Genomic DNA, 25,432 nt, shown 5'->3' with positions numbered 1-25,432 from the left:
ATTTACTATATTGAGGGCATTTGAAACTACAAATTTCCCGTAGCACTGTGTTAGTTACCTCGCACAACGTTGGATATGTTGTATTTTTTTTTATTCAGTTCAAAATATTTTTAAATCTCCTTTGTGATTTCCTCTTTGACCCATGGGTTATTTAGATGTATTCTGTCCAGTGTTTAGTATCTGGGGAGTTCCCAGATTCCTTTCATTGTTGGTTTCTAATTTAATTTTGTTACGGTCAGAGAATACAATGTGAACCTTTTTGAGTTGACTGAGTCATGTTTTATAGACCTAGCATATGATCTATCCTGAAGAATGTTCCATCTGCACTTGAAAATAGTATGTATTTTACTGCTTGGGGTGGAGTGTTCCACAGATGTTTATTTCAAGGGGACTGATAGTGTTTTTCAGCTCTTTATACACTTCCTGATTTCCTGTCTCACTGTTCTGTCCATTATTTAAGACTACAGTATTGATGTCTCCAGTTACTCTTGTTGAATTGTTTATTTCTCATTTTAATTTGGTCAGGTTTTGCTTCCTGTGTTTTAGGACTCTGTTGTTAGATGTCTCTATGTTTTTAACTGTTTTATTCCTGATTAATTGAGACTTTCAGCATTATGAATATTCCTCTTAGTCTCTAATAAATGTCTCTGGTCTGTCATTCTGTTCATCTGTTTGCAAGATTTTCTCTTTATTTTTATCTTCCAGCAGTTTGGCCACAATACGTAGGCATGGACCTATTCATGTTTATCTGACTAGGGCTTCATTGAGCTTCCTGGATATTTAGATAGCTATTTTCCATAAAACTTATAAAATTTTGGCCAATATTTATGCAAGCATTTTTCTGCCTTTTCTGTTTCTCCTCCTGGAACGCCCAGATGCTGATCTGTTTGACGCTGTAGCTCGCACGATCCCTCAGGCTCTGAGCACTGTTCTTCACACTTCCTGTTCCTTGTGGATTATTCCTCCTCATCAGCCTTTAAGCTCACTGATTACCTCTTCCACCATCTCAAGTCTGCTTTTGAGTCCCTCTAGGAAGTTTTTACTTGGTTCCTTTACATAATTTCTACATCTTTGTTGATATTCTCTATTTGGGAAGAGATCGTTCACATGCTTTCCATTAATTCTTTAAGCACAGAATGCTTTAGTCCTTTGAACATGGTTATAGCTCCACTGATATCTTTGTATGCTGAACTCCATACCTGGGCCCTCACATTGGCAGTTTTATTATACGCTTCTTTAGTATGGGTCACATTCTGGAAGTCTAACTTTTCTTGAGTAAGATTTTTATTAATTATTGTAATCATTATAGGCACGTTGTTTAGAGCAGTTCATTTTTTAAATGTTAACATAAATTTTATTAGATCAAGCAATATAGATAAAATCTATCATATTAGTTTCATTTGGAATAGAAAGTTGAATTTGAGGAGTTGGGAAATTAGTAGCTAATTCAACAGTGCAATTAATTAATTTGGTCTATTCTTGGAGAGGTTTAGTATCAAAAGTAACAAGAGACATGATAGCTTGGTGGGGGACTTGGGCATAGGGTCAAGGAAAGAGTTTGTCAATTAAAAATCTTTGTTACAGAAGAAAAAGGTTGTGGGCAGCAACTGAAGCTAGTCCTGAACCTGCATCAGGTAACCTCTGATGACAGATGCCTGTAGGGTTGGTGTAAGATGAATGATAGACCGAGATAGGAACTATATCATCAGTGAACGTAACAGAAAATTAACAAGACATCTCATAATTATCAGCTATCTAAGCTTCAGAATGAAAGACATGTTAAATTAGACCTTTATCTAGTCACTTCTCAGACTATCACATCAAAGCAGCCGCTGCTCATGAAACTGAAGCCAGGCTGCAATCCAATGACATGTCACCCCTGCAAATAAAGCAAGAGCTTCAAGTATGCCTTCAGTAAGGATTTTAAAGTCTTCTTTTCTTTTCTTAGAGGGAACCTTTGCTGAAATACTTCTTCAAGTATTAGAAAAGGACATTAGTGCACTGAAACGTAAATGGAGGGTGAGGAAGAAGTTCCAGCAGGTGTAGACGACTCCTTGAAGACTGAGTAAGAAGAGGAGTACCCTTACAGGTTTCTGGGTTACTCCAGAAGAAAATATTGTGTTACGGTGGACTCCATCCCAAACTAAATGAATGCTCTTTGATTTCCATCTCTAATCTCTGCTGCTCCAGGATCTGTAGGTTCTCTTCATAACAGAGATTTTCAGGTCCACTCTTCAAGTCAGGTTTTAGCATTTACTCAGTGGGGTTACTAGAATGTAGAGGAGGGCACCTTGTCTACTCCGTCCCCGGGATGCCCTGTGCCGCAAACAGACATTCGGCCAAAGTCCAGTGCAGAACAGAAAGGACCTGTGGACGGTGTTTATCCTGTGGGCAGAAGAGACATCCAGCAAAGTGTGCTGGGCCTCTCCCTGCACCAAACACCCCACGCTCCCTGGGGGACAGCAGCAGTCCGCCTGCTGAGCACTGATAGGGCCAGTCTCAAGACCTGGTGACCCTGTCACACTGCAAGGCCCATCTCAGAGACGGCTGCCACAGAGCTGTCATCTGCCATCATCTCGGTGTAAGAAAAAGAAATCAGCAACAGGATGAAAGGGTTTCACTCCCTCTCGAGTTCATCTATCTGTGTACCAAGCGTATGAAGGGAGAAGAGGTGCTGACGTTTATTGAAGGCTCTCTGTGCTAGTCACTTTCACACCTTCTCTTATCCTCCTAACAGCCTCTCCAAGATTTTCATTTTGGAGATGGAGGAGTTAAGGAACTTGCGAGAGCTCGGGAGTTTCCATTCTGTGCCGAGCATTTTGCCAAATATACAAGTAGAAAATACATGTCATCGTGCCTGTCACTGTAGAAATTAACGACATAGTACAAGGAAATAGATAAGAAATTGTACTCTAGTAAGATAGTAATTTAAAAGTTAGTATTTTAAGAAATACTTACTAGATAACAAACAGCTGTGTATCTTACATTCATTATCTCTTTTAATATTCATAAGCCTCTGAGGGAGGTTCTTTGACAGCCTTTACACATGAGGAAACTGAGGCTTATACAGGTTAACTAAATCATCAAAGCTTATTAGCTAGTAAGTGATGAAGGCTGTGATTGAGGTATTTACCATATGCTGTAAGAACACAGACAAAAGAGCAATTAACCAACTTGGGAGCTCAGTAAAAGCTTCAAATAGAATTATCTGATGTTTGAACTGAGGCTTGACACCCGTGAGTGGGAGTTCACCACGAAGAAGAGAGCAAAAACTTCAGCCCTGAGGAGCAGCACCTGGAGAGACTCGCAGTTGTCACAGTTCAGGCACCGTCAGCAGTCGTCAGTGCTGGAGCAAAGGGGCGGGGAGGGTGGCCGTGAGTGACAGCACAGAAGGGTATAAATGGAGTTTGGGAGTAGACTGTTTGAAGGCCTTGCATATTTTTAAAGTCCAGTTTTCACAACACAGTGTCAACAGCTCGGGCTCAGGGAATGGAACAGTTCTAGGCTGGAATCCTCTTGGCTTTATCATTGATGAAACATGCTACCTTGGCTGAGGAACTCTGACCCACCGTGTCTTCATCTGTAAAACAGGATGAAGTGCAGTGACTATTCCGCAGGTTGTCACAGCAGTAAATGAGATATAGCAGAAGACATGGGATGGAGATACGAAAAGAATCCAAGGAAATTTGGTCATTCCCATCATATGAGTGTGTTTCTTATCATTACGGGCAAGACAGACTAAGTTTGCAGCTGACAGAAAGGAAAAGAAAAGAAAGAACAGTCTAATAAATGAAAATGGGCCCTTTTCCCCTGCTTCCTGCTGTTGGAGAGGAGTTGGTCCCTTCCAAAACAGGCTCAACATGCTATATTTCACTTGCGCTTAACTGCAGCAGGGGTGTGTTTGCCGAGACCAGAAAATGTCTTACTCATAACCACCCTGGAAGACCAACCCAGCCAGGGACCCCTAGCAAGTCCTGGGGCCCAGGTCAGCCCCCAAGGTCATCGCAGGGGTCAGGCCAGTGTGCGGGGTGTGCCTTGGTAGCAGGTAAAAGCACTGGGATGAAGCAGAGTTGTGCTTTGAATGTAAAAATATCAGTTACCATCAAGAGAGCTACTTGAGCCGTAATTTCGAGGTTCAGGAAGCAAGAGGTAGCTCTGCAAAGAGATGGATCAGGAAAGAGCATGCAGGAGAGGGGAGGTATCTGTCATACTGACTCTAGAGCAAGAGGGACTGTGGGGTAAGGAGCCTTGTCCTCCAGGGTTGTCCAACATGGAGACCAGACAGGTGGAGGGCAGACAGCAGGAGGGGAGTCAGGTTCAAGGCAGGGCTCGCATCAGCAGGACAGATCTGAGCCCGGCAGGTGACACGGCCCAACTCTGACTGCCCCGCGTGGTGGGACTGACACCACTTCTCTCCTTCCACTCCCCCGTCAACTTAGCCTAGTGCTTCCCACATCTGGCACCCGACACAATCATTTGAGAAGGTTTGAGATGCACTGATACCTGAGTTCCACTCCTGGGGACTCTGACTTAAGTGGAATTGGGGTGTCAGGGTTTCTGAAAGCTCCCCAGGGTGACTGTAACCTACAGCCAAGGTGGAGAACTGCTGGGGCAGGCCATACATTATGGACAGTACCTCACCCCCTGTCTACTGGCCATTATTCCAAACAGTGATAAAACAGAAAGTTGTCCTTTGGAAAAATGCATCACCCTGAGAGTGATTAAAAATCCACAGTGTTAATCTACTTCCAGGCACTGAAGTAAAAAATGTAAGCTGTCCTGAGATAGTGGGTTGGGGAGGTATAATGGTACAGACACATATTTTGCCAGTAAATTCATTCGTTTTTGTCTAAAGAACAATCTGGGAATATGTTATCACATGTATTCAACTTAAGTTGAACTTTTCAATTCAACCTTAAACACATAGCTGAATCTGCACGTAAGTGTTGATACTATATATGATTAAAGGTTTAAAAGAAAAGACAGAAGAAAACCAAAAAGCTTAGCAATATGATAACCAATATCTTGTAATCAGACCAGGGCACAGCAACACACCATCACATGGCTACGGAAGTACAAAATAGGTGACTGTCTTAACACACGTATATTTGTGCAAGAAAAATGAAGCCAAATGCACAATAATACATTCCAGTTAGTATTTTGTAAAAGGTGTGTGTGTTAACAGATTGGAATGCTTGAATTTGATCTTATTTTCACTTTACAAAAACCAGTATTAAACAGTCTTAATTTATCCAAGTATAAATTTTTTCTAAAAAATGACAAATTTGAGAAAAATCAAAGAATAGTGACTGGAAGCAATCTTTCTGGATCAGGCCTCTGACCTAAGCCAGGCTACTGAGAAGGTGGTTAAGGAAACTGCAGCTCAAATAATTCACTTAGATTTTATCATTTTCTTTTTACAAACTTTTCATATTTGTTTAATCACTTAATTTTATTTATTTTTACTACTGAGGCAAGACATGGAAACACTCTAAATGTCCATCAACAGATGACTGGATAAAGAAGATGTGGTATATTTAAACAATAGAATACTACTCAGCCATTAAAAAAGAATGAAATAATGCCATTTGCAACAACATGGATGGACCTACAGATTGTCATCTAAGTGAAGTAAACCAGAAAGAGAAAGACAAATACCATATGATATTGTTTATATGTAAAATCTAAAACATGACACAAATGAACTTATTTACAAAACAGAAAGAGGCAGACACAGAAAACAAAGTTATGGTTATCATAAAGAGGAAACTGGGGAAGGGATAAATTAGGAGTTTGGGATTAACAGAGACACACTACACACTATATAAAATAGATAAACAAGGTCCTACTGTATAGCATGGGGAACTACATTTAGTATCTTGTAATAACTTATAATTGAAAAGAATCTGAAAGAAATCTATATATTTATATTTATATCACTGAATCACTATACTGTGATTCACTGTACACCAGAAACTAACACAATTACCCTTCCACTAAGAATAAATACATAAGTAAATATTTTTAAAAATAAAATTTTAAAATGGAAAGGAAAACTGACGTTCATACTCACATTCAGTCTGTGGATCTCACTGGTTATATTTAATAGGAACACCCCTATGAAAACAATTTTCTTAGTTACATTTATCACTTTTTAGCTGGACATACAGTTGGCCACCCCTGAGGGTGGATTTGGCAACAAATAATCAACTTCTTTGTCCATGTTTTCAAAAATTACCCCGCTGCACAGAGAGACAGAGTGATACTGCTGGGATGACAGAGCTCAAGTGTTACAGACTGGAGAAAGGGACTGGAATCAAAGGCCAGAGTGCTGGGGAGAACAGTGACAAAGGGCTGTCTTCCACAGAAGATAAAAACATATGCTGCCAGTAACATCTGCACTTAATCTGAAAATCACAGAAGGCTGTTTTTGGGGAAAAAAAAGCAAATAACAATATGAAAAATCAATGTATATGTATATATTCTCTAAATCAGTAGGAATCTAGAATTATAACAGGTGGGGTTATTGGGTTTTCAAAGCTGTTGAAAAAGTCGGGTCCAGGCTTAATGATTTGGGTGGTTTAACATTAAAGCTGAGAAATGTGGCTTCCAATTATACAGGAGTTCTGGAACTCAGGCCCTCCTGTAATCAGTTCCAAAGTATAGAGCCTGCTTTCTAACAACTTAATTGCTGTGGGATGCCCTGTGTGGAATGCCACCAGGAATCTTCTCATTTATTAATTTATTCCATTTCCTGATCTGACCACTCCTTTTTCTGATTGAAACATCTATACTAAATCACAAAAAATCTGAACAAAAAGGTTTCCTGTGACACCATCACACTGTTTCTTCCCATTCATTTCACTTTTCCTCTGTCACTTCAGCTATACTTCTGGCCCTTCTGAAACACTGTTCTACCAAGTACACAACAGTTTCTGGCTAATTTTCACTGGTTGCCTTGATGGTACCTTGTAACCTGCTCCTGGTTCTATTTTCATCAAGAAAATGGACTGAAATCAGAATTTCAGAATTACCATATGACAATAACAGAGGGAAATCAAATAAGAATGTGAAAAAAAAGTTAAGATAAAACATTTTCACATATGGGGGACCATGGATTCAGATTTTATTTTTATCTTAAAACACATCTGTCACTCTGATTATCTGCATCAGCTTATCTGTATTTTCATTTGCAAAACAGCACTGCTGAGAAATTAACTTCCTATTGCAGTGCTAGCACCTAGCGTAGAGAGTTGTGAGCTGGGCACCTTGTTTGGACAGATGTTACTTACTAATGCTGTGTTCTCCTGGGCGTTATCTTCACTCTAAGACCTTGAACTCAGCTAGGAAATGACAGCAGCACTGAAGAGGCCATAAGGCAACTTCCAGCCTCAAGATCCTGTTTCATGGATGCTCACTGTAGCACCTTCCTTAGTGAAAAGGAACAGGTCACTCAATGTACAGTCAAAGTGATTTGTTTACTACAGAATAGTCTAAGGTAACCAGCTGACAAAACAACATGCTCAAATAAAAGTCAGGTAGTCACAAATTCGACAAATATTTAATGTGTACCTACTGTGTGCCAGACCCTCTCCTGGGAGCTAGTTGTATATCAGGGAGTCAAGTGCAAATGTTCCTGCTTGTGAGGAGCTGATATGTCAGTGGGGAAGACAGACGATGCCCAAGCGAACACACATCCACAGGTAACTACACTGTGACCTCAGAGAAAATAAACCTGGTTGTGCAATGAAGCGATGTGGGGTGGAACCCCTTCTTTTCTAAGGGGGTGAGAAATGCAGGCAAGTTAAAAAAAAAAAACTGTATCAGAAGACCTGTATTCAGCTTCTTAGAATGAAGTTGATCTCATTTTGAGATGCTGTATTTATTCAGGCAGTGAGACATTTCAAATGTAAGTGTGACACACAACTCTTAAAAGTTATCTTCTAACATTTGCAGGCAGCAAATATGAGAACCCCTAGAGCAAGCTGAACCTGCTGGACCGCAGCAGTGATGATTTGCCCATGGAATTCTCATGACATGTTCATTCCGCAGTATTCTGTTTCTCACACCATGGAATGTGCGTGAGGTTGCTGTGGCAAATTGCAGGGCGATTTAGAACTGTACTCTGTAGACACTACCCATATTTTTGATAAACATCTTTGACAATATTTGCTCCCATCTGAAGTCACCAGAAAAATGTTTTGATTAAATAATTCATTAATAGAAAGCTGGCATAGACAGATACTCATTTCCAATCATTTGTGAACTTTGAGTATAGGAAACAGTAAAACTCAATGGCATAAATCCTTTGAGATTCTGAAAGAACCTCAGGTCGCCATTAAGAATGTCATTACCAATGTGTGCTCAGGTAACTGGCCCAGCTGTGAAGTAAGATGCTGTTGATGACTTACTCTCTTAAAGAAAATCCTAGGTTTGGGAATGATTTTGCTGCAAAACTTACCATGGTGTGTGTTTAGAAATACAGTCAATCCTTCCACAGGAGTTCTTTGGATGTCTGTTTTGTGTGAGGCACAATTACACTACTGAGTTCCTTAATTTATTAGGAGAATAATGAACACAATTATTAATTGATGCTGCATGATATACATTTCTGAGTCATAGTAGGAAGATTTTAAAATCAGAGCTCTTTCTCTCTCACACCATACACAAAAATAAACTCAAAATTAAAGGTATAAGCTTTTGCACAGCAAAGGAAACCATAAGCAAAACAAAACGACAACCTACAGAATGGGAGAAAATATTTGCAAATAATGCAACTAATGGGATTGATTTCCAGAATATATAAACAGTTCATACAATTCAATAACAAAAAAATAGACAGCCTAATCAAAAAATGCACAGAAGACCTAAATAGCCATTTCTCCAGTGAAAACATGCAAATAGCAAATAAGCACATGAAAAGATGCTCAATATCGCTAATTATCAGAGAAATGCAAATCAAAATTACCATGAGGTATCACCTCACACCAGTTAGAATGGCATTAAAAAGTCCACAAATGATAAATGCTGGAAAGAGCGTGGAGAAAAGGGAACTCTCTTAAATTGCTGGTGGGAATGTAGTTTGGTGCAGCCACTGTGGAAAACAGTATGGAGATTCCTTAAAAAACTAAAAATAGACTTACCCTATGATCCAGCGATTCCACTCCTGGGTGTATATCCAGAGGGAACTCTAATTCAAAAAGATACCTCAGGGGGTGGGAAAGGATAGACTGGGAGTTCAAAATTTGTAGATACTGAAAGGCATATGTAGAATAGATAAACAAGATTATACTGTATAGCACAGGGAAATATATACAAGATCTTGTGGTAGCTCACAGTGAAAAAAAATGTGACAATGAATATATGTATGTTCATGTATAACTGAAAAATTGTGCTCTACACTGGAATCTGACACAACATTGTAAAATGACTATCACTCAATAAAAAAAATGTTAAAAAAAAAAAAAAAGATACCTCCTCACTCAATGTTCACAGCAGCACTATTTACAATGGCCAAGACATGGAAGCAACCCAAATGTCCATGAACAGGCAACTGGATAAAGATGCGGTACACACACACACACACACACACACACACACACACACACACACACACACACTGGAATACTACTCAGCCATAAAAAGAATGAAATAATGCCATTTGCAGCAACATGGATGGACCTGGAGATCATCATACTAAGTGAAGTAAGTCAGAAAGAGAAAGAATACCATATGATATCACTTATATGTGGAATCTTAAAAAAATGAAACAAATGAACTTATGTACAAAACAGAAACAGATTCATCAACATAGAAAACAAACTTACGGTACCAGGGAGAAAAGTTGGGGGGAAGGATAAATTGGGAGTTTGGGATTAGCAGATATACACTGCTATATATAAAACAGATAAACAACAAGGTCCTACTGTATAGCACAGGGAACTATATTCAATTTCTTGTAGTAACCTATAATGAAAAAGAATATGAAAAGATACAAAATACATGAATATATATGTATAACTGAATCACTATGCTGTACACCAGAAACTAAAACAGCATTGTAAATCAACTACGCTTCAATTAAGAATAAGAAAAATAAAATCAGAGTTGTTTCAGATTATAGCTCTGAGATTAGTTCTGGGATGGGCCTAGTGAACACAATTTCTTTAGCTTATGTTTCTTCATCTATAAAATCTGCAAATTGTAGTTATGAAGATTTTTGAAAAAAAATTAACACAGTAACATCTGTGATTTGACACATGGGAAGTGGTTATTTATTGTGTATTCTAAGTGGCCAATAAATGGTTTAAACACATGTATGTATGTGTGCATATGTACATATATAGTCACAGATATGTTCCTGTGTGCACGTACATATAACACATACATTACCTACTGTGTTGGTTAATTTTGTGTCAACTTGACTGGGTCACGGGGTGCCCAGATATTTGGCTAAACGTGATTCTGGGATGTTTCAGAGTGAGACTGAATTGGCAGACTGTGCAAAGGAACCTGCCCTCCCCAGTGTGGGTGGGCTCCTCCAGTTCTGGAGCTCTGACTAGAACAAAAGGGAAAGTGAGAACTGACCCTCTGTGCCTGAAGGCTTTGAGCTGGGACCACTGTCTTCCCTGCCTGTGAGTCTAGACTGGAACTTGAAAAACACTGGCCCTCCTGGTTCTCGGGCCTGGAGACTCAGACTGGAACACACCACAGGCTCTCCTGGGGCCCCAGCTCACCAGCTGTGGACCTCGGCACTTCTCAGCCTCCGTACCCGGGTGAGCCATTTCTTTTTCTTTTTTTTAAAATTAATTTATTATTTTAAGTTGAAGTACAGTCAGTTACAATATGTCAATTTCTGGTGTACAGCACAGTGTCCCAGTCATGCATATATATATACAAGTTTCTAGAAGCATACAGGCCACCAAGACTGAATCAAGAAGAAACAGACCACTTGAACAGACCGATCACCAGAAATGAAATAGAATCAGCAATAAAAAACCTCCCTACAGACAAAAGTCCGGGACCAGATGGCTTCACTGGGGAATACGTGAAGAGCTCATACTGATCCTTCTCAAATTCTTCCAAAGGATTGAAGAGGAGGATTGCATTCCATGAAGCCACCATCACCCTGATACCAAAACCAGACAAAGACACTGCTGTTTCTTATAATAAATTATAAACGCATACATAGTTGAGCCTTGAACAACATAGGTTTGACCCTTTCGGGTCCACTTCAGTGTGCATTTTTCCCATAAACATGAACAACAGTACCACAGGATCGGATCTCGGACTGGTTGAATCTGCAGGTTTGGGACCACAGACACGGGGGACCTGCTTAACATTATACACAGATTTCAACTGTGCAGGGGAGGGCATGGTTGGTTCCCCCAACCCTGATGTCATTCAAGGTCAACTCTCTATACTGCTTCTATTTCTCTGCAGAATCCTAGACTAGATTAAGTCTCCGTCCACTTGAGCATGAGGTCCGGTCTTGTGAGGCAAGGCTGGGGCTGACTCAGTGCCTTGCAGCAGAGCTCTCCTGGGCCCAGGAGTCCACCTGGACACCCACAGATGGAGTAACGCTGCAGACTGAATGCTCAAGAAAGGATTTTACCAGGTCAGGAAAGCTCAAGTTTTTGCTGGAAAGCCAGCTGTCCTTCTGTGAGCTTAAGTAACCTTTCCAGAAAGACTTACACTAACAGTGTATAAACTCTTGCAGGGAAATGTTTAGATGCACTGAGAATTTCTTGTTCTTGAACCAAGTTCAGCATCTATCTGCAAGGCCACACATTTCTTGGAAGGAGAAAGTGGATTCAAAGGCCTTTATCCGAACAATGTCTCTACCTCCCAGTCTTCACTAGCCAGAAAGCCCGTTTCCCCACCCGCACAGAAGGAGGATGTGCGATGAACACGTCTGCTACCAACACGTCTGCACTAAGCAAGCGCCCTAAATCGTGGCGGCTGGGAACAGTCATGATGGCTTATTGCTCCTCGTGGTATCTGCTGGACAGGAGCTTGAGAAGACTGGCGGGGCAGGTCCAGTGACGGGTCTTTCACGCAGTCGCGGTCACGTGTCGGTTGGGCCTGGAGCACCCGCTCACACGGCTGGCACGTCGGGGCTGCTGCTGGTGCAAGGCCTCATCTTCCACGGGGACGCTTCAAGGTCCTCACTAAATGATGCCTGCCTGAATGACTGCAGCACTCCAAGAGAGCAGGATGGATCCTGTACAGTCTTTAAGGGCATGGTGTGGGGGTCAAAACCTCTTATTCTAAGAATTATTCTAGAAGAACATATTCTTATCTTTGACTGAGGGCTATTGGTGTCACACTGTAAGAACAGAACTATGGCCAGCACAACACACAGCCCTCTCACATACAAAACATACAGTAAACATACACGAACAGCTGTGCAAAGACATTTCACTATTACTTTATAAAATCAACGCTTGGAAGAAATCCTTTGACAATTTAGCAGAATTCACATGGTATATTATTTCAATATCGGAAATCACTTCCAACATCTAGTGACTAACCCAAAAATACATATATAGATTCATTCTATTTATGGGAAATCAGTATCACTGGAGAATTTTAAAGACTTATGTGAAGCCCAAATTTTCAGCGACTAATCCTGGAAGGAAGCTGTCTTCCAGGAGGATGAAAAAGACACTTTGTCGTCTTGTATGGCTCAGAGACCCACAGTCTTCACAAAGCCGCCGTGGCCCTCTGGTTTTCCTGGAGCCATAGCGCTAAAGGCCTCGTGTCCAGGAAAACAGTTTGCACGTCATAAGGGAAGTGGGGACAGGGCAACACTGACCCTCTACGGACCATGCGGAAACTTCAAACTGGGCTTTGTATTGACAACTGCAAAGGAAGGTCTTTAGTCTCTGGCTGATGGGTGAAGCCTAGGTTTGCTGCCGTGCCTGAGAGCAAAGCTAACAGACTCCTGGATGCTGCTACAGCGTGTGGGAGAACCACCTAGTCCAGCAATTTTAATAGAAATCTGAATAATCCAATACATTCTCAAGGATTTCCTGCCTCTGTCTATTTTCGCCCTCTCGCCGCCAACCCCGATGCCTGCCGGCTCATGCTGGGTCCGGTGTCAGTCTTTTCTGTGGGGCTCCATCATTACGTAACTCCAAAGAGACAGGGTTTATATCAGGCGGCATTTGAAGCTCTTCACAATCTGTACTCGCAGGATGTCATGTACGTACAAAACGCTATGCAGTGAAGTTGCCTTTTGAAAGTCAACAAACGCCTCGGCAGGCACATGAAAGCTTCCCCGAAACAGGGTCAATATTAGAACTGCTCACGGGAGCCGACTGCTGCGCGGCCCGGCAGGCCCGGCAGGCCCGGCAGGCCCGGCGCGCTGCTATTCCAGTCACTGATCTCACTTTAATGTGACCGACCTGCTCCTCTGTTCAGCGTGGGAGTCCTCGATGAGCATAAGACACGTCCATCCCCAGACAGTCCTGATTTCAGCTTAAATCTTCGTGTGCGTTTCTTAGGTCCCAGAATATTAATACATTGTAGGAATTAAAAAAAAAAAGTTTTGTCTCAGCAGAAATTGAGCACAGTTACTGTTAAACATGTGCTACCGGATGTGTGAGAACATACACTTTGAACATTAGGAGATAAGGAGAGGAAACAGAGAAAAAAAGACAAAACAAAACAAGGAGCTAGTTTTTAACCCTGTGAAAATGACAAAGTAAGTTCAAAAAAGAAACTGCAAAGAAACTGGGAGGACACTTCTCTTCCGGAGAAGTAGCTGAGAAGTCAAAATAAATTTGATGAACGTTGAACATTCCCTGTTACAAATCTCTTCGCTAACAACTGTTTACAGTTATTTCAGAATAGGTCTTGTGTCAATGATAAAACATACCTGTGCCTACCTTAACCCAATTAATGAACTGTTCAGCTTAGGAATCCCTGATTCCTCAAGAGTCGAACACAGAAAACCAGATTTCCAATATCAGTGAAAGAACTACAGAAAGCTTTTTGCAAGTTAATTTCGGTAGGTCTTAAAACATACAGAAGATGCTATATTGGTTATGACTGCCTCATAATGGGTGCCGTTTTAAACTACAATATGTAATCATAGAATCTGAGTTTAAATTACCACAGAGAGAAATCTGTACACATTTTTATTTATCTAGATAAGTATGTACCGCATACTAAATGTTTACAATATTTACATTGGAGAAATTACATTATCCCTAAATTATAGCCAAACAGAAATAACGGTTTATGACTTTTGAAGGGCAAATCATTCTACTGCAAATACCTTCAGTCCACCCTTCCATGGCCAGAGACGCCTCTGTAGCAGATACGGACTGGGCTAAACTCAGAAGGTTCCAGAGGGGATGAGACGGGCAGATCACCTGAGACGGGAGGGCGTGTGGGCGCCAGCACCCACCACCCCCCTCTGCCTCTTAGGCGGGGAGGCTCGCTGGGAACGACTGCGCACGCACTTTCCCCTCTGAGCACCACTGGGTACATTTTCTCAGTATGACCGAAATCACACTGTTGTCTTCATTGTACTTGAAGGCTAATTTCTAACACCAGTGACCTCCCTGGAAATAGCTTCTGCTTCCCCGCCCTTCCCATCCCCCGATTTCTGATCTTGAAAAATATCAAACCTGCTGAAAATTGAAAGGGCCTTAACCCAGCTTCATCAGTGTCTACGTCTGACCACACTGGTCTTCTCAGTCTCCCACCAAGAGCACCTCATGGAACGGTCTTTCGTGGATGCAGTTTGGGAGACCGGACAGCATCATGTCACTGAAAGCAATCCACTAGCCTTGTACTTGTGTTAAGCATCGAGCCCACTTGTAAAGCTGAGAACAATCTGGGCTGACAGAGGCGGGGAGGGGGTTAAATGGTGACTGAACGTGGCTCCCGCCCACGTGGCTTTGGTTCTCTTCTGTAAGCGGGTGAGACACTTCACCTGTCTTTTCTATTCCGGTGCGTGTATTTAATGAGCTGATTGCTTCTGCTTATTACAGATACCCTGGAAAATGTATTTGACTGTTGAGTCTTCCCTCGTGCTCTTTAAAAGCGATTACATGAGAACGTGTGTGGAAACTGTCCTTCTCTCAACAGATACACCGATTAGTGAGCCCCCACTTGCTTTAGTCAGTTTTAAAGTAAACCTAGGCAAAGGGAATCAAAACCAGTGCATTCTAAAACGTGTCCTTTGAAAATGCTCCTTCCTGAAGATGAGAGGAGTCCCTGGAGAAAAATCGGAGATAATTCAGACGGCAAAATTCCCTTGACTCCACGACCTCCTAGGAGGTCTGAAGGACACCCTGCCTGGTTTTCATTAAAGTCAGCTGACAGCTGAACACCCCAAGCCAGCAACTTCTCAGGGTATGTTAGGTTGATGGTGAACGAAATGAAAAGCACAGCAGTGGCAACAGATGTAACATAAACGGGAAAACCAGGATTTGGGAACTAGGGCAACTCACTCTTGGCTTAGTCACTTGCCAGCTAAGCAAACCTGGGCCAGTTACTAGCCTCTTCTCACGAGAGTGATAATCAGCGCTAAGCTAAATGTCGGGGTTTTCTTGAGACGCTGCAGCCGGCGATAACAACTGCTCGCATTTTTCAAGCACTTACAGTGTGCCAAAGTGTACACACAACTTCTCCTTTAGTTCTCTCAGAAGTCCTAGGAGGCTGACGCACTGGCTTTCCCCATTTCAGGGCGAGGGAACTGAAGTTTCAAGACGTTATAGAGTTCCTATTATCTCGAACACTAGTAGAAAACCACCTGGGCTCGACCACGGTCTTTGATTTACCAACATTAAAGTCTTTAACGTGAGAGTAAGAGCTCAGAAATACTCACAGGTAGCTGTCACTAGTATTCATAAGGTTCTTTCACATGCGAGGCCCCTCTGCAGGCAAACTCGGTCCTAATTCTCGCAGCAGCCCTGCAAGGGAGGTGTGACGCCCACTTCCCAGGGAAGGTCGGAGCTTCCGAGTGCTATTTCCAAGGCTGCAGAGACTACTTGCAGAAAAGAAAACCTCTTAGCACACTTCTGTCGGGTCCTCCTTCATTTAACATGTCTGTGTGATTTCTCACAATATTCCTGTGCTGGGAAGGCCCTCTTACATATGGTGAATTCTCTCTCAAAAGAGAAGGAGTGTTTTACTAGAAGGGCTAGCCTGCAAATGGTTATTACAAATAAGAAAAAAAATTAGCGAAACATATGCAGGAATGAGCTCTGAGCTTCCTGGAAGTCTAGACCCCGGTACGAGGGGAGGAGGACAGTGGGGCTATCTAGCTCTCAGTAACTTGGATGAGGAAGCCACCAAGGGTCAGAGGTCTTACGGTCACAGTCAGCAGGCAGGCAGTTCCCTAGTTCATGTTCCTGAAATGTTCAGCGGCTTTTAATGAGATTCTATCTTAATAAACATGTAAGTCATTGAAAGATAAAATATAATGTTTTAGACAGCTGACTGGCAATCAATGGCATTATACTTTCATTTCTTGCAAAGAGAAGGAGTCACAATCACCTTGTACTCTCTTGGCAAGGTGATGACGGAGTTCAGGGCATTCCATCACGTTTTACTCATTCGAGATGCAGACTCCTGCCTGCCTAAAAGCTTGGTGCAAGGAGATAAATGCACTGTCACTTCTCATTTTTCACAACAGTTGTTTGTCTGTGTTGCCTTTGAAGCCATGCAGCATGCTTTTAGAAAAAGAAATAAGTTAATGTCCAGAGAAATAACTCTCCCTTTGTTTATGGCAGGAAACTGGGTTTGCAACAGACAGTGCTCTTCTTGAAGCATAAATATTGTGAAATTCTTTAAGCTAAGAAAATGTACTGCTCTCACCTTATACCAGAAATTTTAAAAACATCCACAGTTACAAATTATTCTAGATGTTCCATTGAAAGTTACGATATGACACATTTTCTGCCTTCTGATTCATATATATATATATATATTTTGTAATCTCACTCTATTTGTAAAGTCAAGACACGATTTGGAAGCCACCTGAAGTCTTCTCCAATTTTTAGATAAAACTTTTATTAATTATTTAATAGGCACTTTAAAGAACTTGAGATTTGAATATTTAGTTTATTTTTAGGAAAGTATATATAATTATCAAACACTGGCAACACTTTAAGCACTAAAATATGGCCAGTTAAAATATACATACTGATGGAGAAAAATCACTCTATTTCCACATATATTCAACATTACATTTACTCATATTTCTGTTATTTACTCCAAAATAGGTGATGTTGACAAGGGAAAATACTTGTAAGTTCTCAAAAATTCAATGGGATAATTTTCACCTTCATTTTGGGGGTGATATTTGGGTTTAGAGAGGATTTTATGATGAATTAAGGCTTGTGAATTTCAATATTTTATTTCTGCCATGGTCCAACACCAAATAGCGGAACGCTTCCACCTGCAATTTTCTTCTTGATCAAGTCCAGCAGAGAGTAGTCAGCTTTGAGAACTGAAATAACAGATGCATGTAAAATACTTAAATTCTGCACATAGAAACCGCTCAACATCAGCTTAAAAAAAGGGCCTTATGAGAAACCAGCAGCTTCCCAGTGAGACCTGGAACAAGCCGAGGAGGTCCCCTCTGACCACTCCTTTTCAACATCCCACGGGGAGTCCGAGCTACTGCAATTTAAAGTGAAAGGAGCTAAAAGGCATACAGGCAGGGAAGGAAAAAATAAAACTTTGTCTGCAGATGACATGATTATAGAATATTCAGCAGAACAATCTAACTTCTGTACTAATAGTAAGTGATTATATCAGGGTGACAGGATTCAAGGTTAATGCACAAAGGTTAATCACTTTCCTATGTATCAGCAATGAACAAACAGAATTTCAAAGTACAGACAAAATACTACTTACGTTAGTACCAGAAGTGAAATACTTTGGTATATGTTTATTTTAAAAATACAAGATCTGCGTGAGAAAAACTGCAGATCTGGGTGCATGAAATAAGAAGAACTAACAGATATCTCATGTCCATGGAGGGGAAGAACCACTGTTGTCATGATGTCCACTCTTCCCAGCTTGATCTATAGATTCAGCACAATTCCAATCAAAATCCCAGCACGTTATTTCACAGATATCATCAAACAGACTCTACAGTTTACAGATGGAGGGGCAGACGACCCAGAACAGAGAGCTAACTATTGAAGACCAAAGTCGGAAAACTGACCCTACCTGACTTCAGACTGACTACGAAGCCACAGCAAACAAGACAGTGTGGTGCTGGAGAAGGAACAAATGGATCAATGGAGCAGATGCAAAGAGCCAAGAAGCAGACCACACAGAGTCAACCGACCTCTGACAAATGAGCAAAGACTGACTGTCTTTTCAACAAATAGCACTGTAACAACCGGGCATCCGCATGCCAAAAAAAAAAAATTCTAGACACAGATGTTACACCCTTCACAAACACAAAATGGGTCACAGACCTAAATTTAATATGCAAAACTGTAATACTCCTAGAAGATAACTTAGGCGAGAACCTAGATGACTTCAGGCACGACAGCTGACTTTAGATACAACACCAACTGCACGATTCAGGAAGAAGTAATTGACAGGCATGACCTCGTTAGAGTTAAGGCTTTTGCTTTGTGAAGGCCTGTCGAGAGCATGAGAAGGCGCCCTGTGATAACCTACAATGGAAAAGAGTGTGCAAAAGGAGAGCGGTGGATGTGTACAACTGAACCACTGTGCTATGCACCAGAAACTAACACAGCACTGTGAATCGGTAAACAAACAAACGAGTGACGAGTATGAGAAGACAGGCCACAGACTGGGAGAAACTGTCTGCAAAAGATACACCTGGTAAAGGACTGTTATCCAAAATGCGCAAAAAACTCTTAAAACTCAACAATAAGAAAATGAACAATGCGATTTAAAAAAAAAAAAAGGCCCAAACAAACTCCTCACCAAAAATGATATATAGATGGAAAATAAGCATCTGGAAAGATGCTCAACATTCTCCCTGATTAGGGAACAAGATGCAAACCTATTAAAAATAGGCAGAAACCCAAAACACCGACAACACTAAATACTGGTGAGGCTGCGGAGCGACAGAAACTCTCATTCATTGTTGGTGAGAACGCAAAACGGTACAGCTGCTTTGGAAGACAGTTCAGCAGCTTTTTACAAAACTAAACATCCTCTTACAACGGGATCTAGCAATTGCGCTCCTTGGTATTTTCACCAAATCAGTTGAAAACTTACGTCCATGCAAAATTCTGTACATGAATGTTTCTAGCAGCTTTATTCACAACTGCCAAAACTTGGAAGCAATCAAAATGCCATTAGAGAATGGATCAATAAATTGTGGTACATCAGACAATGGAAAATTCTTCAGTGCTAAAAAAAGAAATGAGCTATCGAGCTAGGAAAAGACATGGGGGATCCTAAAATGTGTATTATTAAGTGAAGGAAACAATCTGAAAAGGCAACATACTGTATGTATGATTCCAACTATACGGCAGTCTTGAAACAGTAAAACCATGGAGACAGCAAAACTGCTAGCAGTTGTTGGGGGTAAGGAGGGAGTGGAGGACGATGGGGTGGATTTCTAGGGCAGTGAAACTGCTCTCTCTGATACTGTGATGGTGGACAACTTACACATTTGTCAAAACCCACAGAATGTCTAAGTCCAAGAGCCAGCTCCCTGCGCTGAGGGCTCTGGGTGATGACGCGTCCACATTGGTCCATCAAGGGTCGCGGATTCACCCTCTCGTCACTCTCGTGGGGGATGCTGGTAGCAGGTTGGGTGTATGGGGACTCTCTGCATTTTCCCCTCAATTTTGCCGTGAACCATAAAACTCATCTAAAAAACAAAGTCCAACTAAAACAAGCCGAGCACCTCACAGTAAGCCTTACTTTAAGGCACAATTTCCAAAGGTGCCATTATTAAAGAAACTCAAACTGAAACAACTGAATGATGTGCTTGCCCCGGAAGAATGTAAGTGCCGTGATATTGGGAGGTTTATTGACAACTGGATCTCCCAGTGCCCAGACAGTCTCTGCCCCCCGTCACGAATATTTATTACATGGCTACTTGACAGGACTTGTTGTTAATACCTTAAATAATAGGAGAATGTCTTATAAAAGATAATTGAAACATTTAGAATTTTATACATCTAATTAATAGAAAATGTTCTATTTCCAATGGTTAGACAGTTTATGAACTTTGTAGAAAATAGGAAAAAACCACGATCATTGGATATATAAATAAAAAATTATGTTATTTAGGCAAACAAAAACAAAATGAAAACTGACCAATTTAGGCTAATTTAATCAAGATCCAAAAAGCAGATCAGGTTGAGATGCCAAAAGACTAACAGTACGCCCTTTCTGTTGCCTTCGTTATATTTGTACAATACCAATGAAACATTTAAAACAGATCATTGGAAAATCAGTGGCTACTGGACTAACTTCCAAAATCAAGATTTCTGATTAGAAAATCAACTGGTATTGGACTGACTTCCAAAATCTCTATTTCTGAAATCAGAAATACGACCTGACACATAAAATCCCATCAATGCTGGAAAGGGCATGAGACCATGCCTCGCTCAACTCCACGGCTCACCGCACACAGCATGAGAGACGTCACCGAGCCTCGGGTAGGGGGACTCTGACATCTGTATTGCTGGGCTGCGGGGTGGGTGGGAACCACAGATGCTCACCGGCCTCTCTGCTCAACCAACAGTCTTAATTCTAAGAATTTTTCTCAGGGAGAGAGGTTAAGCCCTGGATCCACACAAGGTATGGAGTTGATGCCTCCACCTTAAGCTAGGTCCCTTAGAGTGTTGGTTATATCTTCAAGAAAATGGGGCACTGGAAAAAGAGAAGGAAGGAAGGAAAGAAGGGAGGGAGGGAGGAAGGCAGGTAGGCAACTAAAAGCTTCCAAAATTCCCCTCTCATCAATCCCTTCCATCCAGTCACCATGCCAACATCCTAGTCCAAATCCTCATCCCAAACAATCCCCAGTTCCCTCTTTCCTCCCCTCAGTCTTAACCCTCTGATCCACGTACAATATTCCAATAAAACTCCTCTTTTAAATGCATGAATTGACAATGTACTAGCAGTAAACATTCAAAGTGCTCATTCATTCCAATTCTGATTACCTTACAAAAAGCTTATTTCGCTCCTTTGAGTTATTGATTTGCCAATGGCAGTGCTTTAACTTTTGTTCTCTCTCTCGATTGTCCATGAAACATGTTTCATTCTGATCGGGAATAAATGTGAAAGTATCAGTCTGGATTTCAGGGAACTGAATTTAATAAAAATAAAGATTTAATTTGTTACCCTGCCAGGCCAAAATGCTCCCAACCCTTCTCCCAGTATAATCTGGTCCAGCTCCTAAACTAATTGAGCTTGATTTATTTTTTAAGTCCCCCACAGCTGAAATCATTTAACACAGTAAAGACAAAAATGGAATAGACATATCTGATCTTTCTGGAAATTTATTTTTTAAGCAGAAAAATAACCATAGAAATCAGATTTGACACTTTCATTTTTGAACCCTTTACAACACTTAATCTGACCAGAAGAAAATGTATTTACTTTCAGTTACAAAGTAGCAAAATTACAAGAGCAAATTACAAATATCACCTTTAAAATGATTTGATCTTAAATGTATCTACAAGAAAATAACTACAAGAGGAATGGAAACTGATGAATAAACTCACAGCTGCAGATGACTGACTTACTCTGTGCGTAACTAATTTTTAAAACATATTACCTGTGTTACTGGAAAGTAACATCCATGGTTCTAGCCTGTCCACAGGGTCGTTACTAAAATAAAACCAGATGCAGGTGATTTGATTAGCACGACTCTCTAGCTTCTTGCATCAGAATGCGTAAGCTTCACACACAGACCGCGTGATGCTCAGCACTGAATGCTGTTCCATTAGCTGCATCTAGTACTTTCCTTGGATTAGCTCTTGGACATTTCACTCTGCTTCTTTAGTGTTGTTTCTCTTGTTAATATTCCATCTTCATGGCTGTAGTTTCATTTTGTTCTCCTAGTCTATTCTACCTCACACCTAAGGTTTCATTATCTGTCTGTCAGGAGGTTTTCAACAACTGGTAAGAAAAGCCAGACTCAGCCCAGGTGAAATATATTAGCTGACGTTACAAGACGTCTAGGGTGTCAGCTGAGCTCCAGGCACAGTCCAGTCCACTGATGCCACGAGAGGGGCAGACTCTCCCCATCTCGCGGCTGTGCCATTCGCTTCCCCGTGATGGCCACAGGATGGCTGCGGCATCTTCCTGCCTCAGCACCCAGGGAAAGAACAGGGAACAATGTCTTCCTCTCTCTTTCTAACAAACAAGAACACTTGGCAGGAGTCCCCAGCTGATTCTGCTCCTGTCTCAGGGCTGTCACTGCACCTGCCTTTTTATAAACCAATATTTGGTAGGAAAAATAGAGTTACCTGGGTTGGCTTAAATTAATAATCTGGGAGTAGGATGTATTTTGACAAATCAACCTCAGTGGAAACCACAGCTTTTTCTGTGGTATCTCAGAATTCTATTCTTACACGGGATAAACAAATTTTACTTCTTAAAACTTTTCAACTGTTGACTAAGCAAATAAAACTCATCAACACACAATTCCACTCACACACCTATGGTCAATCTTCAACAAAGGAGGCAAGAATGTGCAATGGAGAAAAGACAGTCTCTTCGACAAGTGGTGCTGGGAAAACTGGACAGTGGCATGTAAATCAGTGAAATTAGAACACTCCCTCACACTGTCCCACAAAAAATAAACTCAAAATGGCTTAAAGACTTAAACATAAGACCAAACACCATAAACCTCCTAGAAGAAAACATAGGCAAAACATTCTCTGACATAAACCTTAGCAACGTTCTCCTAGGGCAGTCTACCCAGGCAGTAGAAATAAAAGCAAAAACAAACATATGGGGCCTAATTAAACTTATAAGCTTTTGCACAGCAAAGGAAACCATAAACAAAACAAAACAACAATCTGCAGAATGGGAGAAAATATTTGCAAATGATGCCACTGACAAGGGATTAATTTCCAGAACATATAAACAGTTCATACAACTTAATAATAAAAATGAACAACCCAATCCAAAAATTCAGAAGACCTAAAAAAGCATTTCTCCAATGAAGATGTACAAATGGCCAATAGGCACATGAAAAAATGCTCAGTATCACAACTTATCAGAGAAATGTAAATCAAAACTGCAATGAGGTATCACCTCACACCAGTCAGAATGGCCATCATTCAAAAGTCCACAAATGACAAATGCTGGAGAGGCTGTGAGGAAAAGGGAACCCTCCTACACTGCTGGTGGGAATGTAAATTGGTGTAGCCATTATGGAAAACAGTATGGAGATTCCTCAAAAGACTAAAAGTAAAAGTTACCATATGACCCAACAATCCCACTCCTGGGCGTATATCCAGAGGGAACTCTAATTCAAAAAGACACCTGCACCCCAATGTTCATAGCAGCACTATTGACAATAGCTAAGAAGTAGAAGCAATCTAAATGTCCGTCGACAGATGACTGGATAAAGAAGTTGTGATATATTTACTCAATGGAATACTACTCAGCCATAGAAAAGAATGAAATAATGCCATTTGCATTGGACCTGGAGAGCGTCATATTAAGTGAAGTAAGTCACATGGAGAAAGAAAAATACCACATGATATCATTTATATCTGGAATCTAAAAAAAAAAAAACCACACAAATGAACTTATTTACAAAATAGAAACAGCTCCACAGACAGGACACAAACTTATGGTTACCAGAGGGGAAAGTGGGTAGGGACGGATAAATCGGGAGTTAGAGATTTGCAGATACTGACAACTGTATATAAAATAGATAAACAACAAGTTTTGACTGCATAACACAGGGAATTATGTTCAATACCTTCTAATAATCTATAATGAAAAAGAATCTGAAAAGGAATACATATATGTATAACTGAATCATTATGCTGTACATCAGAAATTAACACAACATTGTAAATTAACTTTAATTAAAAAACCACACAATTCCAAAGCAAAATGCATGCTCAGAAAGGCACATATATGTATTTTTATGCACTGGATTTATTCTAAAATACATGAAAATACTAAATGTTATCCCCATAGACATTGCTATAGCATACATAAAATTCAGAACAGCATACCATTCTGAAAAAAAAAAAAAAAAACTAACTGTTTCTATCTGCCACCTACAGTATCAACGTTTCTCTGTTAACAGGAAAGGTTTCACATGATCCCAGAATTTTGTGAATTTCTGGCTGGAGGGATCACATGGAAACCAACTCCAGGTGCACCTTGAGGGAAACATTTGCAAGTGTTTTATATACAGATTTTCCCAGAGTCAAAAGCATGGATGTTGGAAGAAATTTCTAGGTTAATTTCTTCTTCATAGAAATGAAAATAGCCTGTAACTGCATATTCCCAGTAATGGAACTTATTAAGAGAACTTCAAGATCATAAGAGGATATGTAATTACTCAAGAGTCAAAAAAAAAAAAAAATCTTGCTACCACACATCCAGGAAGAGAGGGTAACAAGAAATAATATTTCTCAAAAATAATATTAATCACACACATGCATTCTCCCTTGTACACTTTCACTGGCTGGTTTAGTGACATCAAGAAAGTAAACAGTAGCTCCATTCCGAAGCTCTCGTGTCCGAGCTACAGGGCAAATCCCCGATCACTGTGACACCTGGTCTGGACAGTGTCACAAGTGTCTGTTGCACTGGAGAGACGTTACACAGTGTGAGGTGGGGGCCTGCTCCCTTAACTGTTTATCCAGCATTTTTATTTGGGTTGTTTCTTTTGAAATAAAGTCTTGCTTCTTCTAGTTTTCTCCACCACTGACAGTTCAGGCCAAGCTGATTTTTTTTTTCACATTTTCTAAACCATCATCTCATAACATAAAGCTGCAAGGGCACTGAGGACTACAGACTTCACCAGATGAAGAAGCCAGAGGAAAAGGAGATCGTGTGACTTATCCTCCATCACAACAGAACCAGTCCCAGACAGCACTGGAGCCACAACAGGGCCCATTTGATAGCTGAGTCACGGGACAATTTATCAGTAATTATATGTGGAACACACACTGTGTCACAAACACTTTGCTCAGTTGCAGGGCTGCGTATAGAAGCGTCGCACACTTGCCTGTGTATTTGTGGAGTTCACAGTGCAGACCCAGGGGGAATACAAACAGAGGAGAAAATATTTTCGGATAAGTAGAAGAGCCAACTCAAGTTCATACAGGATAACGTGCCTGATGTGTTTGGAAGTCCCAAGGTACTAAAAACTTAGGGAGGAAAGAGCTTTGGAGCAGAGAATGAGTTCACAGGAAGAAGTTCAGAGAGGCATGTTAGAAAAGGTAACCCACACACAGGTTAGAGGGAGGCCTGAGCTGTTTCT

General features: G+C 40.9%; 1 protein-coding gene across 7 annotated transcripts in view; it reads right to left on the bottom strand.

The window, feature by feature from the left end:
* The window catches only part of CHRM3 (cholinergic receptor muscarinic 3), a 469,951-nt gene that overhangs the window by 358,126 nt on the left and 86,393 nt on the right, over positions 1 to 25,432 (bottom strand). The window lies entirely within an intron of this gene.

This window comes from Camelus bactrianus, chromosome 11 (assembly GCF_048773025.1).
Source record: "Camelus bactrianus isolate YW-2024 breed Bactrian camel chromosome 11, ASM4877302v1, whole genome shotgun sequence".
NCBI lineage: Eukaryota > Metazoa > Chordata > Mammalia > Artiodactyla > Camelidae > Camelus > Camelus bactrianus.
Note: the sequence above shows the minus strand (reverse complement) of the source record. Positions and strands in the feature narration are given on the sequence as shown.